We start from the raw sequence: 14,463 nt of genomic DNA, 5'->3' as shown, positions 1-14,463 counted from the left end.
TATATCCACCTGATGGAAGAAAAATGCAATTTCATGAGCTACTTCAGAGAAATGTCCCACTGCACATTGCCACCCTGCTGTGCCCAGCAAGGGGGAGGCTGTGGAGGGAGGAAGGGAAGGTTTGCAGCCTGGTTCAAGCTTTCACGACCCCGAGCAGCTCCTAAGAGCTCAACAGAGAGCCAGGTGTGGATGAACTTCCCAGGACCAACTTCCAAAATATCCAAGGACATAAGGTGTGAAGAAATCAATGCCAGGGAAGCCAGAACTCCAGCACAAAATGTAAGACAGGACTGTGCCAATGGTGAACAAAATCACATCCATTTCTTCATTGTAGGTGTCCCTACCTGTTTTCCCCAATCAATGGAAAAGTTTTATGTCATTTTGAAGTCAGAGCAGAAAAAGAGGGGCAAGAGCCTGTCTTCCCACCTTCATCCCTCCATACTTTTTCCTCACCTTGTTGCCTTGAAAAAAGGGGAGTGGATGCTCAGCAACCTGAGCTGGGTCCAACAGTGCCAATGTCCCCAGTTAATGAAACAGTCTTTTTCCTCCTCCCCTGTGGCAGTACTGTTGTAAACCTGCTATAAGAGCCCTCATTTGCCCAAAAGGACACCACTAACAGTGCTTAATGACCATCTTCCAGGGTTAGTCATCATAACTCGGGCAACCTGTCTATTACTGACCATCTCTCCACCCCTGGCTAGATGTCCAGCGAAGGGTAAGGCTTAGGTTGTCATTCTGCAGGACACCCATTTCTTGTGATTCTTGGCAGACTAAATGTACAAATGGGAAAGAAAGAATCTGGCAGTTGCTACAGAGAATTGGAGCAGTACACCTGTTTTCTTTAGTGTTGTCCATTTGTCAACAAAAGCAAGTGTGTGCATCTCCTCCATTCTCAGTGCCAGCACAGGAACCAGGCTGAGACACCAATTTAAAACCAGACAGACCCTCTTTGTGTGACTGCCGTCACAAACTACAACCAACATTTAGGGGGAAAAAAGGAAAACACAGTGCCCTCCCATAAGACAGTAGAGGTCGTTATGGCAGATACGATCTGTTGTAAAACCTGCAGGGACACATCAATCTCTCTGCCTCCTGCAAACACCTCTGCATAAAGTTTCCCAGCATCTCAAAGTGCTGGAGAACAGCCACAACAGGAAGAATGATAACTGTTCAGGAATTAGAATTGATCTCCTACTGCCTGATAAACACTGTTAGCCTGGGGTTGTTGACTTGAAGCCAAGTTCCGCTAAATGGACAAAGTTTCCAAGTCAACCCTTCCTGGTGTTTGACAAGGTGAAGGGAAGGAACTGAAGACAGCTCAAACAAAGCAGGTATTGTTTCCAGTAGGCTGCAGAAAGATGTGAGTGCATGACCTGTCAGAAGAAAGTGAGGAAAAGAAGCAGAGGTTGCGTGAAAGCTGAGGTAAGCAAAGAGTCAGTTTGGATGATACAACAAGGAAAGCAGGGAGTGTTCACTGCAGGAAGGGTCAAGGTCAGTAACTTTCACTTGGATCTGAGCAGGCCCTCTATTCAAAGCCCTGCAAAATGAGGACTCCACCTCCTCTGTACGAATGGTTAGTCATTTCCTGCTTTAAAAAGTGTCACTGTTTTTCCCATTTAACTCCATCTTAATTCCGCTTCCAAACATTAGCTTTCACTGTGCGTCTCTTCTCTAACTTCTGTAAACTGTGTTATTCCCACATGGAGATCCCGACTGACTGCAATCAGTGCAACTCACTCGTTTTTCCAGCTAAGTAAGCATCTTAGGTTGCAAAGCAAGATGTAACCAAAAGTATGTATTCTATTAGCATCTGTTAAAACCAGGTGGGGCAGTTTTCTTTGTCTCTTCACAAGCATCCTCCATCCAGGGGATATCTTCTGTTCAGAGGCCACTGAGTCCCACTGCATGGCTGATAAAATTACATCGTCCCATTGTGGGATGCTCCACCCACGGGGAGGAGCAAAGCATTTCTACCTGGATAGAATCTGATATTTAGAACACCAGAGACAGCCTTGTCCCACTGGATTCACAGAGGAGCACTTTCTTTTCCACTGGATTCCCAGAGGAAGACCAAACCCATCTACACCACCACAGGACCTTCAGAGGAAAACTCCTCCCTTCTACAGGAACCCTGCTCAACAGAACCACAGCTGTCACTGCAGGAGGGCTGCAGCCACCATTTAATGGGACTGCTGCCACCACCCTGACCCACAGGGTGTCACGGCCTATTTTGACTCTGTCAGTGGTCTTTTTTTTTGGACTACTGCATTTGTATTTTCATTGTCCTAGTAAAGAACTATTATTCCTATTCCCATATCTTTTCCTGAGAGCCCCTTAATTTCAAAATTATAATAATTTGGAGGGAGGGGGTTTACATTTTCCATTTCAAGAGAGGCTTCTGCCTTCCTTATCAGACACCTCTATTTTCAAACCAAGACAGTAAGCAAGGGAAGAACTGAAGCTCCTTAGTGGCTTCCTGGAGGGGCTGCTCCTGGCCCAGAGAGCTGCAGGACACATCCACACTTGTTTCTTGGGATGCTGACCAGCTCTTTCCTGCAGGAAAGGTTCCAGAGAGCACATCAGTCTATTGAGAACTGGCTGATATGAAACAGAATGGGGAAAGGGAGGAACACACATTGAGGTGTCCTTCTGATCCCATGAGAACCCAGATAACCCAACAATCATGCTTCTTCCAACCCTCCAGCTAGGGTGGGAGGTTTTCTCTCCACTTGGGAATTACCCTGGTGAGACTGCCTGCAAATACAGTAGCAAACACATCAGCAAAAGAGGCTGCCTTTGTCTTTACTTCTTTTCAAAATATTCTCAGTATTGCTGAATGCTTTTTGGAACATGCTGCCTCACAGATTGTTCCTCCCCAACTCACATTGCAGATCACTCCTAAAATTTCCATGGAATCATCAAGCAAGAATAATCAATGTGCAGACAAATTTCACATGGCCAGGACTTCACCAAGTAGTTAATTCACATAACCTGACCCACCACTGAAATTTCATCAACCTTACATAGAACAGGAGGAAAATAGGCCAGAGAGATCTGCCATCCTACAGTAACAATTTCACGCATGAGGTGACAGACACCTTTGCTCTGCTAAAGCCAATGGAAATTAGGGCTCTATAAAGTCTGTGCAACATAGAGATCTGAGCAGTGTCCATAAAATATATCCTACCCAGAAAAAATTGAGGGTTTACTACAAAAGTAAAACTTAACCCTCACAGCAACCTTCTCAACCAAGTCAATTCCCACCCTGGAGTGAAAAACACAACAATTTGTTTTGATGGTACTTTGCAGAGACCTGTATTCAGTCTTGACATCCATCAAATCGCAACACAGATGAAATGACAGTACAAAATCAGCCTCAGACCTAAGGCCTCTCAAGGACTGAGGCATCCAGTGTTGTCAAGTCATGTATTTCCCAAAGAAAAAAGTTTCAATAGAGATAATTTCACAGCAAAAGGCTGTTGTACAAAACAAAGGACCCACTTCAAAAACATGCCAAGTCCATCTCAAGACTTAACAAACTATGGTCCAACTTCCTAAAGGACTGATTAACCTACAGTTTTCATTGAAGTCAACAAAACCCATGGATTTTGCATGGGAAGGGGCAGAGAAGAGATGGTCACTTCCTGCTGAAAAGCCAGCAACAGAACATGGCTACAGGTGTGAGAGCCAATTGTGAAAGGGTAAATGGTTATCCAAGAGAATTTCACAAAGAAGGAAACATTTTTCATTCAGCCATAAGTATTTCAGGAAATTATTCGTTTTCCAAATGAAAACATTTTCTTTAAATTCAAAACAACTGTTTTTCTCCCAGCTTTTGTTTACAGAAGAGGGAAGTGTTTCATCTCTGTCCTGTTTCATCCTTCCTCCACAAAATGTCAACCAAGCCTTGTGTCTTGGGTTGGGAAGTCAATTTTCGGAAGAAAAAAAAAAGAAGCGATGTGAGGCTTTGCTGAACAGCTTCTGCTGCTGCAGAGGGGAAGGGGAAGGAAGAGAGATTCTGCTCTTCTTCACCTGTTAGTGATGGGCACAAGGCTATTTGTAATGAGCTTGTTAGACCCCAAGGCTTACTGCCAGAAAAACAAAGGGGAAAATCAATTCATTCACCTCTTCAAGAGCCATTTAAGCAGTCCTAATCAGAAAACAAGCATCCAGTTCACTTCTACTTCTTCCACCTTGATTCTTTTTATGTAAGACAGCTGCCTCCTGTGGGTCACAGTCACAGCCACATGTGGTCTGTATGCAATGAGTGAGCAATTTCCAATCCACAAAATAAATGTCCTGTTTTCTTTTGCTCTCTTGATCTCTTGTTTCACTGCAGTGTTGCCAGCATCCCTAGGAAGCCACATGAAAAATTCAGAATTTGTGGTATAACTGAGTCTCTCCCTAAGCCCAGCTTTGCCAGGAGTGGGGACATCTCAGAGGTGACATCTGCTCCTGTCCTCCACCAAACTAAGAGCTGTGGTAATAATGTGACCAATTGGGCAAATTATTTGCTTGTAATTTAAATCTTATGGATGCTGAAACAAAACAAAATTGAGTAAAAATCACAGGCCATGGACACAGGAACTGTCTCTGACTGTGTTGGCTGCCTTTTATCTCTGTGAAAATTGACAAGGTCTTAATGTGTAACCAAATTGAGAACATATTGGTAAATCCATCCAATTACAGAAATGGATGTGCCTGTGTAGGAAAGAAGAGGTGTCAGCCCAGGGGCAACCATGAGTAGCTGTTACAAAGCAGCAGGAGACAATACACTGCTTCCAGGAGCACCTGCAGAAAGGAGAGGAACACACAGCTCCATCTGAGACTAACAAGGGGAAAAAAGGATAAAAAGATAATAAAGAACCAGCTTGTCAGTTTTTTCTGCTCCTGTTACACGTCCTCAGGAGCAGCCAACACCTTAATCTACAACAAGGAGTCTCTCTCTGCGGCCTCAGATGTCAGTCTGATACACCCAGGTCCTCCCACATACTCTCACACCCCTCCTGGTGCCAGCCCCAGCCCTCTAACAGCTGCCACACACACTGACCTGGCAAAAATAACCAGAAGGAAGAGGCTGGTTTTCAGCTCCTCAGGCTGACTCACTGCCCAACCACACAGCAGCAGTGCTGCTGTAAGATGGACAGTGGGAAAAAGCATCCCAAAGTGGGGAGAGGAGTGGGAAACCATAGCCCAGCTGGATCCCACTTAGGCCAGCTCTCCGTGGCCATCTGCCTCCCATGGTGCTCCATGCTGCCATTCCCTCTTTGCTTTCTGACATGTAACCCAGCACACCCACAACTGTTTTCACTTTCAAGCAAACCAGGCTGGAAAACTGAATTCCTGGGGCAGTCTTTGCACACTGTCAAACAGCAGTGTTCTGCTGTCTGTGCTTCAGAAGAGCTTATATGTGCACAGCTCTCTGAGGCTATCAGCTGTAGCCCTCACCATTTACTTTCTACCTTTCAATTATGACCTCCCCAGCTGCTCTGTGCAGCCACCTGAGAGTGACCCAACAGTTTTGTTTCAAAAGAGTCTGTAGCTCCTTTGTTGGGGGGTTCATGGTGGGGCAGAGGAACAAGAGTGGGGTAGAGGAACATGGAAGACAAGTGTCACTTCCATGGTTCATAGGGGACACCCAGGTCCCCAGAGCCAGACCCTGCTGTCTTTCATTGGTGCTGCCCCTTTATTCACCAGGGAGCACCATGTATCTCCAAACAATGCAATACATCTGCCACTGGGGGCCTCCTGTGTCAAGACCACCCTGTGTGTAGGCTTCAGAGAGAAGCCCCATCCTTTCCAATCCACTGGAGAGAAAGTTAACTTCAGCACACATTGTATCTGATTATCCAAAACACAGCACAGTCTCCTGGACGCTTCCTTGGCAGTGTGACACACACTTCCAGTGCCATCTCGTCTTTGATGAAGAGTTGGCCACAGGAGTAACCACCCCCACACAAGATTGCTGAAATTTCCAGGCTCTGAAATCCCCATGATATTCACTTGCCAGCTCACACCAGTATTTTGATCTTCACAGCCTCAGTGAAGATGAGCTGGGGGAAGATGATGCAAGGTAAGTGGGTGTTGCTCTATTCACAGAAGCAGCAGGTACTTTCCTAATGTCCCTGATTGCCCCTGAAGCATTTCCCCTCACTTTGAACCTTTCTGGTCCTTTGCTGCCTGATAAAGTCCAAGAAAGACACTGAGGGGATTTGGGGGGTTCAGTTTTGTCATTTAGCAGCATGTGAGGAGTCATTAATTAACTCATTAATTTAACTCTGTGAGCTGCTTTTATTTATTTTTTTACATCTTTACACAAGTATGACACTAGGTGTGCAGATCTTTGTTTGCATTAATAGTCAACAGCTTCAGAGCCCTACAGAAAAGCACAAATGCCTGCCAAAGACAAATTGCTTTCGTTCTCTTCACTCCCCCTACAAGGAGGCAAGAAGGATAATTGCAGTAGGTGTTGTATTCCCCACCCACATTTTTTTCTCACTGCCAAACACATTGCATCAGGAACAATAAGAAACTTTTTCCTTGTGTGGGCCCTTACCCTATATATAAAATGCACAAACATTTTTCTTCTTTAAAACTAAACAAAACAAAATCCCACCTCCTATATGGACTCACTTTCAGGGAGCCAGTTCAGCTGATAAGGTGAGGAACTCAGTGGGATAACTACAGCCACAGAGGCAAAGCTGATCTCCCAGTCTTAGGAAGGGAGAAAAGTATGCTCAGGGACTGTTCATTCCATCAAGGAGAAAAAGATAAAATGAGCAAGAGCTTTCTGAAAGTTATAGCTGCATGCACTCACCACAGAAGGACTGCAGAAAAAACAGTTTAGATCTGCAGCTACTTCTGCTTCTGCCAGTGATGGTGTGTTGTTCCCCAAAAGACCTTCCCAGGAAGCAGGGGTCTATAACTCAGTGTGATAAACTGGCACAGCATAACTCAAACCAGATGGACATTAAACACCTGACCCCAGATGGGAACTGGAACATCCATTACCAACACTGAATGCAGGAGCACCAACTCGGCAGCCATGATCAGCATAAGAGCCAAGCTATGATCAGTGCTTGGCACTTACCAGACAGACTGAGAGCAATAGGTGATGGTTACATATATAGACATTAAGGCAGGTGTAGGCAGTGCCTGTCCAAAGCAACATCCTCATCTAGAAGAGGTGCTTCAATCTCAGCTGTGTCCTGGGATGTCCAGTCCAGACCAAAAGAAAGCACAATGTATAATCCTCCACGAGCAGTTGCAGCAAATATTTGAAACAGCAACTTCATTTTGTTTCATGCCGTCACTTTCTAATGCTGATTAGTGTTCAGACCTGTCCTGCATGCCTGATCCCACTACCCTCTGTCCACCACACAGCAGGACTTCACAGGAGTTCCAGTTACCAGCAGCTGAACTGCAGGACTGGGACTTCATTCGTGAGGGGCCCCAATGGGAGTCAGTAACCCCAGTGCATGGGGCTGTGGGCTGGGTGTGGGCTGCCAGGGACCACAAGGGGAAGGCCTGCACTGGCTGTGTCCAGCTGGTCAAGGGGCCAGACAGGCAACATTTAGCCCCAGCACTTTACCCAGGATCTCCCAGGAAAATTGCATCTGGTGTGCTGACCCAAGTCAGGTTTTGTTCAGGATCAAATATGTGTGATATCTATATTCCAGAGCTGGAACTGTGATGAGGTGCAGCAGAGCAGGGCAGAAACCCTTGCCTCTTGTGCACCTTCAGCCCCCTGCCAAGGGCTGAGCCCAGCAGCCTTCACCACCAAGCTGCTGTGCCTGCCCCAAGCTGTATTCCCCTCACCAAGGGTTCTCTGGGGTCCTCTGCATCTCCAGCCCCCACCCTCCCACCACGGCCCCAGCAAGAAGCACCAATCTATCACAGTGGGTTATCACTTTTTCTCCTCTGACACAAAATAAAATGATCCCTACCTTGCTGCCAGCAGCCTTAACCACATCACAAACAAGGAGGAATCTACAGAAGTATTCAAAACATCTGGATGTTGTGCCACCATGGCAATTAAATCCATGCTCACTTTCTCACACAGTGCCTGGGGGGAAACCAACAGCACAGCAGGGCAGAGGAGGACATGCCGTGGTAATTTCGGCTTCCTCAAAGCCCAGATCTGTGTTGCAACCTCTGAAACCACCTTTAGTGGCAGGCCTTGTCCCAGGAGCTTTGTCCTGGCTGTCCAGGGGGGCTCCCTGCCTTTGGAGGAAAATCCATGTGCCCATGAGGGACTGCAATGCCGAGGGCTGCCTCTCCAGTGCCTGCCTTGGGCAGCCCCTGTGGAGCTGGGGCAGAGCAGCAGCTGAGCAGGGCTGAGGAAGGGGAAGGTCATCCTACTCATGACTAGCAGGATCATAGAATCACAGAGCATCCTGAGTTGGGATCATCGAGTCCAACCCCTGGCCCTGCACAGACACCCCAACAATCCCACCCTGTGCATCCCTGAGAGCGGTGTCCAAACGCTCCCGGAGCTCTGGCAGCCCTGGGGCCGTGACCATTCCCTGGGGCGCCTGGGCAGTGCCTGACACCCTCTGGGGGAAGAACCTTTCCCTGCTATCCAGTCTGACCCGCCCCTGACCCAGCTCCAGCCATTCCCTCAGCTCCTGTCCCTAGTCCCAGAGAGCAGAGCTCAGGGCCTGCCCCTCCTCTTCCTCTCAGCAGAAGCTGTGGCTGCCATGTCTGCCCTCAGCCTCCTCCAGCTGAACAGACTAAGTACCCTCAGCTGCTCCTCCTTGAGGGCTTCCCCTCAAGGCCCTTCCCCATCCTCATGCCCTCCTTTGGACACTCTAATGGCTTTATGTCTTTCTTACATTGTGGCACCCAAAACTTCACACAATATTCGAGCTGAGGCTGCCCCAGAGCAGAGCAAAGTGGGACAATCCCCTCCCGGGCCCAGCTGGGCCTGGTGCCCCCCAGGACATGGCGCTTTCATGCCAGGCCAGGCTCGTCTCCCTGCTCCGGAGCTGTGGCTGGAGAAGGAAGTCGGGCCGGGATCCACTGCGGGTGGGCGAGGAGAGCAGCGCAGTTGGGCCGCTTCCAGCGCTCTCCCCTCACAGCCTGCCACAACAGGCCCGCCCGCTCCTTCCTTCCCCGCCCGCTCCCTCCTTCCCCGAGTCCACGGCAGAGCTGGGCTCTCCCCACCAACCTTCCTGCTGTCTGCCCCGTGGGAGCCTTCTCATAGATCTCTAATCCATCAGAAAAACTGAGGTTTTGTCACAACGCAGCTGCAGCAGTGCCTCGGCTTGGTGGCATCTCAGACGGTGCGAGGTGGACTTCCCCCAGCCCCTGGGGCAGCCCAGGTGAGCTGCCTGGGTCCCTGCTGCTTGCACGACCTGCCAGTGCAGTGTGGCTGGCCTGGGAGAGCAGCTGGGCTGTCTAATGCCCAAACTTTCCAACCCTCATCCCTTGGACCTGTCCAAAAAAAAATCTGCTTGGAAATTCCTCATCATGACCACCGATAGTGACTTTTATTTTCTGCATCAGGCACATAACAGAAAAGAAACGGTAAAAGTTTAAATCATTTAATTGGTCATATTTTGACATTCAGTCTTTTCTCTCGCCAGCACCAAGTTTCCAGTGAGGAAGTTGAGGACAATAATTCCGCCACCTTGAAGTCAGGTAGGAGATTCCTGCTGGAAAATTGCACAGGAGCTCCCCAGCAGTTACTGCCTGTTATCCTTGAAGAAAATCCCAAGCCAGCATCCAAAAGTAGCTCATGTTACCTCCCAGTCTCTCACCCTCAGGCTCTTGTTGCTTTCACTGCCTTTGGACAAGGCACATACTCTCTCAATTATCTTTTCAGCAGAAGCTTCTAGTTTATTTGCAGCCTTCAAATACCTTTTTGTTCCAGCTGATTTCATTACCTGGTAGAAACCTGCTCTTTGCAGCACGGGTGAGCTTGGCTTTGCATGGATGTGTGCTGCCTAATGAAACAAGGCCCTGCTTACTCACTGCAGTTCCTAGAAGTTCATTCAGCAGAAATAAAGAGCAATTTGACAACTTGGCTACCAGGCTACAGCCTGCTGGCTAGTTTACAAATCAGTAACCAACTAGATGAGACTAAAATCCTCTGCCTGGGTTCAGCTGGATGAGCTATTTTTGTGAATAGTATATTTTCTGGGAAAAAGCCATTTCAGATGGATTGTCAAGAACTGCAAGTTCAGGTCAAGTGAAGCAAAGAGTTCCAGCTGAAAACAAGCAGGAAAAAAAATTGTAGCATTGAAAAAGTTTAGTCTGGCATCCCTGAAAATTATTTGTTCCAGAAATGTCAAATGGAAACTTTTTGCTTTTTCACTTCAGGATGGAAATTTTCATTTAAAGATTGACCTAAATTTCTATAAGGAAGATATTAATTAACAGAAATAAGAAGGAGACTTTATCACTCTGGATCATGTATAGCATTTCAAGATCATAAGAAATGCTTGGCTTTCTTTTTTTTATTTTTCAAGGGGAAAAAAATCCTGATCTTCTTTGCCTTGAACCAGCACTTCTCCCAAAAACATTCACCTTACCCACTGAGCAAAACTATGACCACCTCCCTACTGGGTGTTGCAAACACTAAGAACAGCTCACAGCATGCCTTCAAGACTACTATTTTTAGTGTGCACAGCAAGGACCACAGAGAATTTACTCAATATATCCAGGGACATAGGATGGGCAAGGAAAATAAGAAGAAAACTTAAGAACTTTTGATACACATTTTCCTGTAATACAGTAAGTATGGCTTTCACTGACAGGGATCCTTGTTCTCCAGCTAAATGAAGGCTTAACTCTCATCCCAGGGTCCACTTGAGGAACATTTTAGAGTCACAGTATTATCAACATGGGAAAATTAAATGCAGAGAGGTTTTTGAGCTGTGATTATGTAATAATCAGCCTGAAAATTTGGGGCGCCTGTGCTTTTGGCTGCCTGATTTTGGATACGTGCAGCCTGATTTGCATGAGCATTAACGCACCCAGAACTCCTACTGAGATCAAAAAAACAACTCAGTGCCTCTGCAAAAACAGGTTGCTGGCATCCAAAAGCAGAGGCATGTGCATTTTTCCAAAATCTGGGTCTGCACCTTTCATCTGAGGTGGCCTCTGAGCCAAAAGCAGATTTCAGACTCAGCAGCTCCTGACAGAATTCAACCCAATTTCTACCTCCACAAAAGTCCCACAAAACCCCTCTTAGAACTGCAGAGAGAAAATTTTCTCTGCTGTCCTCTCTCTTTTGTTTTGGGTGAGTGTTGGGGGTTTTTTTGGTAGTTGTTTTTTTTTGTTTGTGGGTTTTTTTTTGTTTGTTTTTTTTTTTTTTTTTTTGATCATTCTGATTTGACCCATTTCTTCTAGAGTCTAGAGAGGTACTAAAATTGTTCCACGCCCATTACAGGCCACTTACATGTGCATACACATATCCAATCACAAAAGCAGTCAGTTTATAGGAGACACCCAGAGGTCTCACTGAAGAGCAGACAGGCACAGAAGTTTGACAAGAGCTCATTCTGTCCACAGATGGGACATCCATGTTCTGCAGCTCTGGGGTTATCACTGCCAGAAAGCCACAGCAAAAGGGGGTAAATGAAGACAATATGCTGTCAATCTGTGGCCAAAAGAAGGGGGGGAAAATAGCACTTCTTGCTTTTCTCACAGCAAGATGGACTCCAGAACATTCTGCACCGTGTGCTGTGTCTGCCTGTGGAGTTTTGCATTTTGGAGGTGTTTTTTCAAGTGGATGGAGCCATCTCTATTTGGTTTGGAGAAGGAGCACACGTTGCCAGAGCTTGGAAAGGGCATGCCCAGGGAGCACAACATGCTAACAGCCTAACAGTGACTGGGCTCCATCCAGCTGTGACAGGGCTGCTGGGTGCCTGCATTCATGTGCTTTTTGTTTCATGTTTATCACCCTGACATCAGAGCAGGGTGATGCATCTCAGTTCAACAAGTGCTCTTTTCTCAGGAGGAGGGCAAAGGGTGAGAGGCTGAGTGCTTACAGAGGGTGAGGTAGGTACACAAATTAGCCAAGCAGATTTCATCTAGCCTTGTTTTCTGCTCTGATCTTCATCAAACACTGCTTGATAGCAGGCAAATTACTGCAGCCCAGAGAAAAGTCATCACACTGGGATAGCAGCGCCTGGGGCAGCAGTGCCAGGTGCTGATGATGCTGCAGAGGGACCATTTCTGAAGATGCTCAGCAGATTTGTACCCTTTGTCTTTCTCTAAGGCAGCATTAAAAGCCACACTTCCCTATGGAAGAGCAATGATGGACAGAAAGCCAGCAAGGGGTGTTGAGCAGAGAAACCTAATAATTTATAAAAGCAGCTTAGCCCAGGTGGCCACAGGTACCTTGAAAATCTGTTCTGGGCAAGAATTGTATTTCCTGTGAGTGCTTTCATTTTGTCAATCTGTGTTTCAAATCAACTTTGACACAACCTCAGTGACAACGGCTTTGAAGTCTGAACTAAATGTGCTATGGAGAACATTATTCATAACCACTCAGATGGAGAGGGAATATTTTCCTTTTGAAAGGTCCTGCCAAACCTGTCCTGTGCTTTGTTTACTTTCAGAGGCACTGTGGTCATTCCTTAGGAGGAAAGGGGATGAAGGAAAGAAAAGGCAAAAACAATCTGGCAGAGAACAGCCTTCCAAAATCACAGATCAGAAATTCAGTAAAAAAGTACAGGGACCATTCCAGCTGAAAACACCTGCTTTGTGTGGACACAAAGCCAGAAGTCTTGGGTCCACCTCTGTGACACCTTGGATCTGTATCTATTTTACAGAGAGTTAAGCTGCTGTACTTTGCAGGTCAGTGGTTCTATTTGCAGCGGCAAGGTGCAACCCAAACAGCGAGTGTTTACATACTTGGAGAGCTCAAATCCAATTCAGTCCCCAGAGGGTGCAGCAATCATCTAGGATTTTACAGTGCAGGGATTGGCAGGACTGGGGTTGCATACATACAGATCCACAAAAGCTTTGAAGATACACAATTTTTACATAGGAGTTATGAGAATGAGTTCTGGCTAAAGTCTGCGCAACAGTCATTTCAAATGTTCCAGGCCCAAATCTGCTCCCACTAAAGTCCCTGGAAAGACTCCAAGACAGCAAGCCAAGACCTTGGTTTCTGTGCCTACTCTACTTTTAGTGCCTTTTCTTTGTTCATTTGTCCTCCACTTACAGCTGCTTTTTTTTTTTTTTTTTTTTCCTGTCTGACCATTTCTGTCATTGGATTCAACCAAGCCTTCCTCTGGCACAGTGTCATTCCTTTAAAGTTTGTAAGAATTTGTTTCCTGAACTCGCTATCTTTCATGTCCCTTCCTCTTCCCTTTCCTCTTCCCCTTTCCTTCCCTTCTCAGGCTTTTTAGTATCACAGCTGGCCCTTCTACCCCAGACTCACATTTGGTATCACTTTGAATGTATCTTTCCTTCCTGGTGGCTGCTTCCTTCCTGCCCACTCCCAAACACTTCTCTGATAAGCATCATATTGCCTCCGGCTGCTCACTTCTCTTTTCCTTCCATGTCTCTTCGGCAGTTATCTTTCCTCCAGCTCCATCTCTTAAGTTTATTTGTTCCTAAGGATCCTTTCAACTGCCTCATCTCATTTCCTGTTCTTCCTTTCACATCACCCCAGTCTCTCATTCTCATCTCCCCTCAGTTTCTCTCCTCCTTGCTCCTTGTGCCTGCCTTTCTTTACTACACACATAATTCCCCAACACTTTCTTTCTCAGAGAAGAAGCTGGGCATAGAGAGGAAAGGTGATTTTATTATTATTATTATGATCAGGGGGATATATTTATTACCTAAGTTAGATAAATAAGCTTCTTATGCAATCGGTGGAAAAGGGTAGGACAACTAGGAGGTTTATTAGATGTTGTCTTCCTTTATTGAGTCTGTAGAGAACCTAAATGACTCCACCTGATTTAGTAGCCTGAAATTAATGAAGTCATATGAATATCCTCTGCACAATCTCACTTTTGTTTAGGTTCATGTGAAGGAGAAAGGGAAGGACAAAATCTCAATAACACAAGGACAATATTTGGCACTGACCAGGCAGCTTCAGCTCCTGACATACCTGGTAGGTGCTGGTGGAGTGTGGGGAGTGGCAGCTTTTCAGAGATCCAAAGGAGAGGAAAATGTTTTTGCAGACGCCTGGGAGGAATGTGTCCCAGCCTGAATGGGGTTTTGGGGTGTGACAGCCAGGTCACCTTTGCAAAAGGCCCCTGGGGGATAGATTTGTTTGACATGAAGGCTAGGGCCAGCAAAAGTGGGAAGGGGTCATCCAGTGAAAGTAAGCAGAGATGAGCAATGTAGTGGTCAGAGCAAGGAACCAAAAAAGAGGTTGTTGTTTAGGAGACTTGAGAAGAACAATGTTGCTGGCACCTAGGATGCTTCAGTAAAAGTGAAGGAAGGGTGGCCATACCAAGGTCCCATGGTCTAGGTTTTCATTGTATTGGCAGACAGACA

This window comes from Serinus canaria, chromosome 1A (assembly GCF_022539315.1).
Source record: "Serinus canaria isolate serCan28SL12 chromosome 1A, serCan2020, whole genome shotgun sequence".
NCBI lineage: Eukaryota > Metazoa > Chordata > Aves > Passeriformes > Fringillidae > Serinus > Serinus canaria.
Note: the sequence above shows the minus strand (reverse complement) of the source record.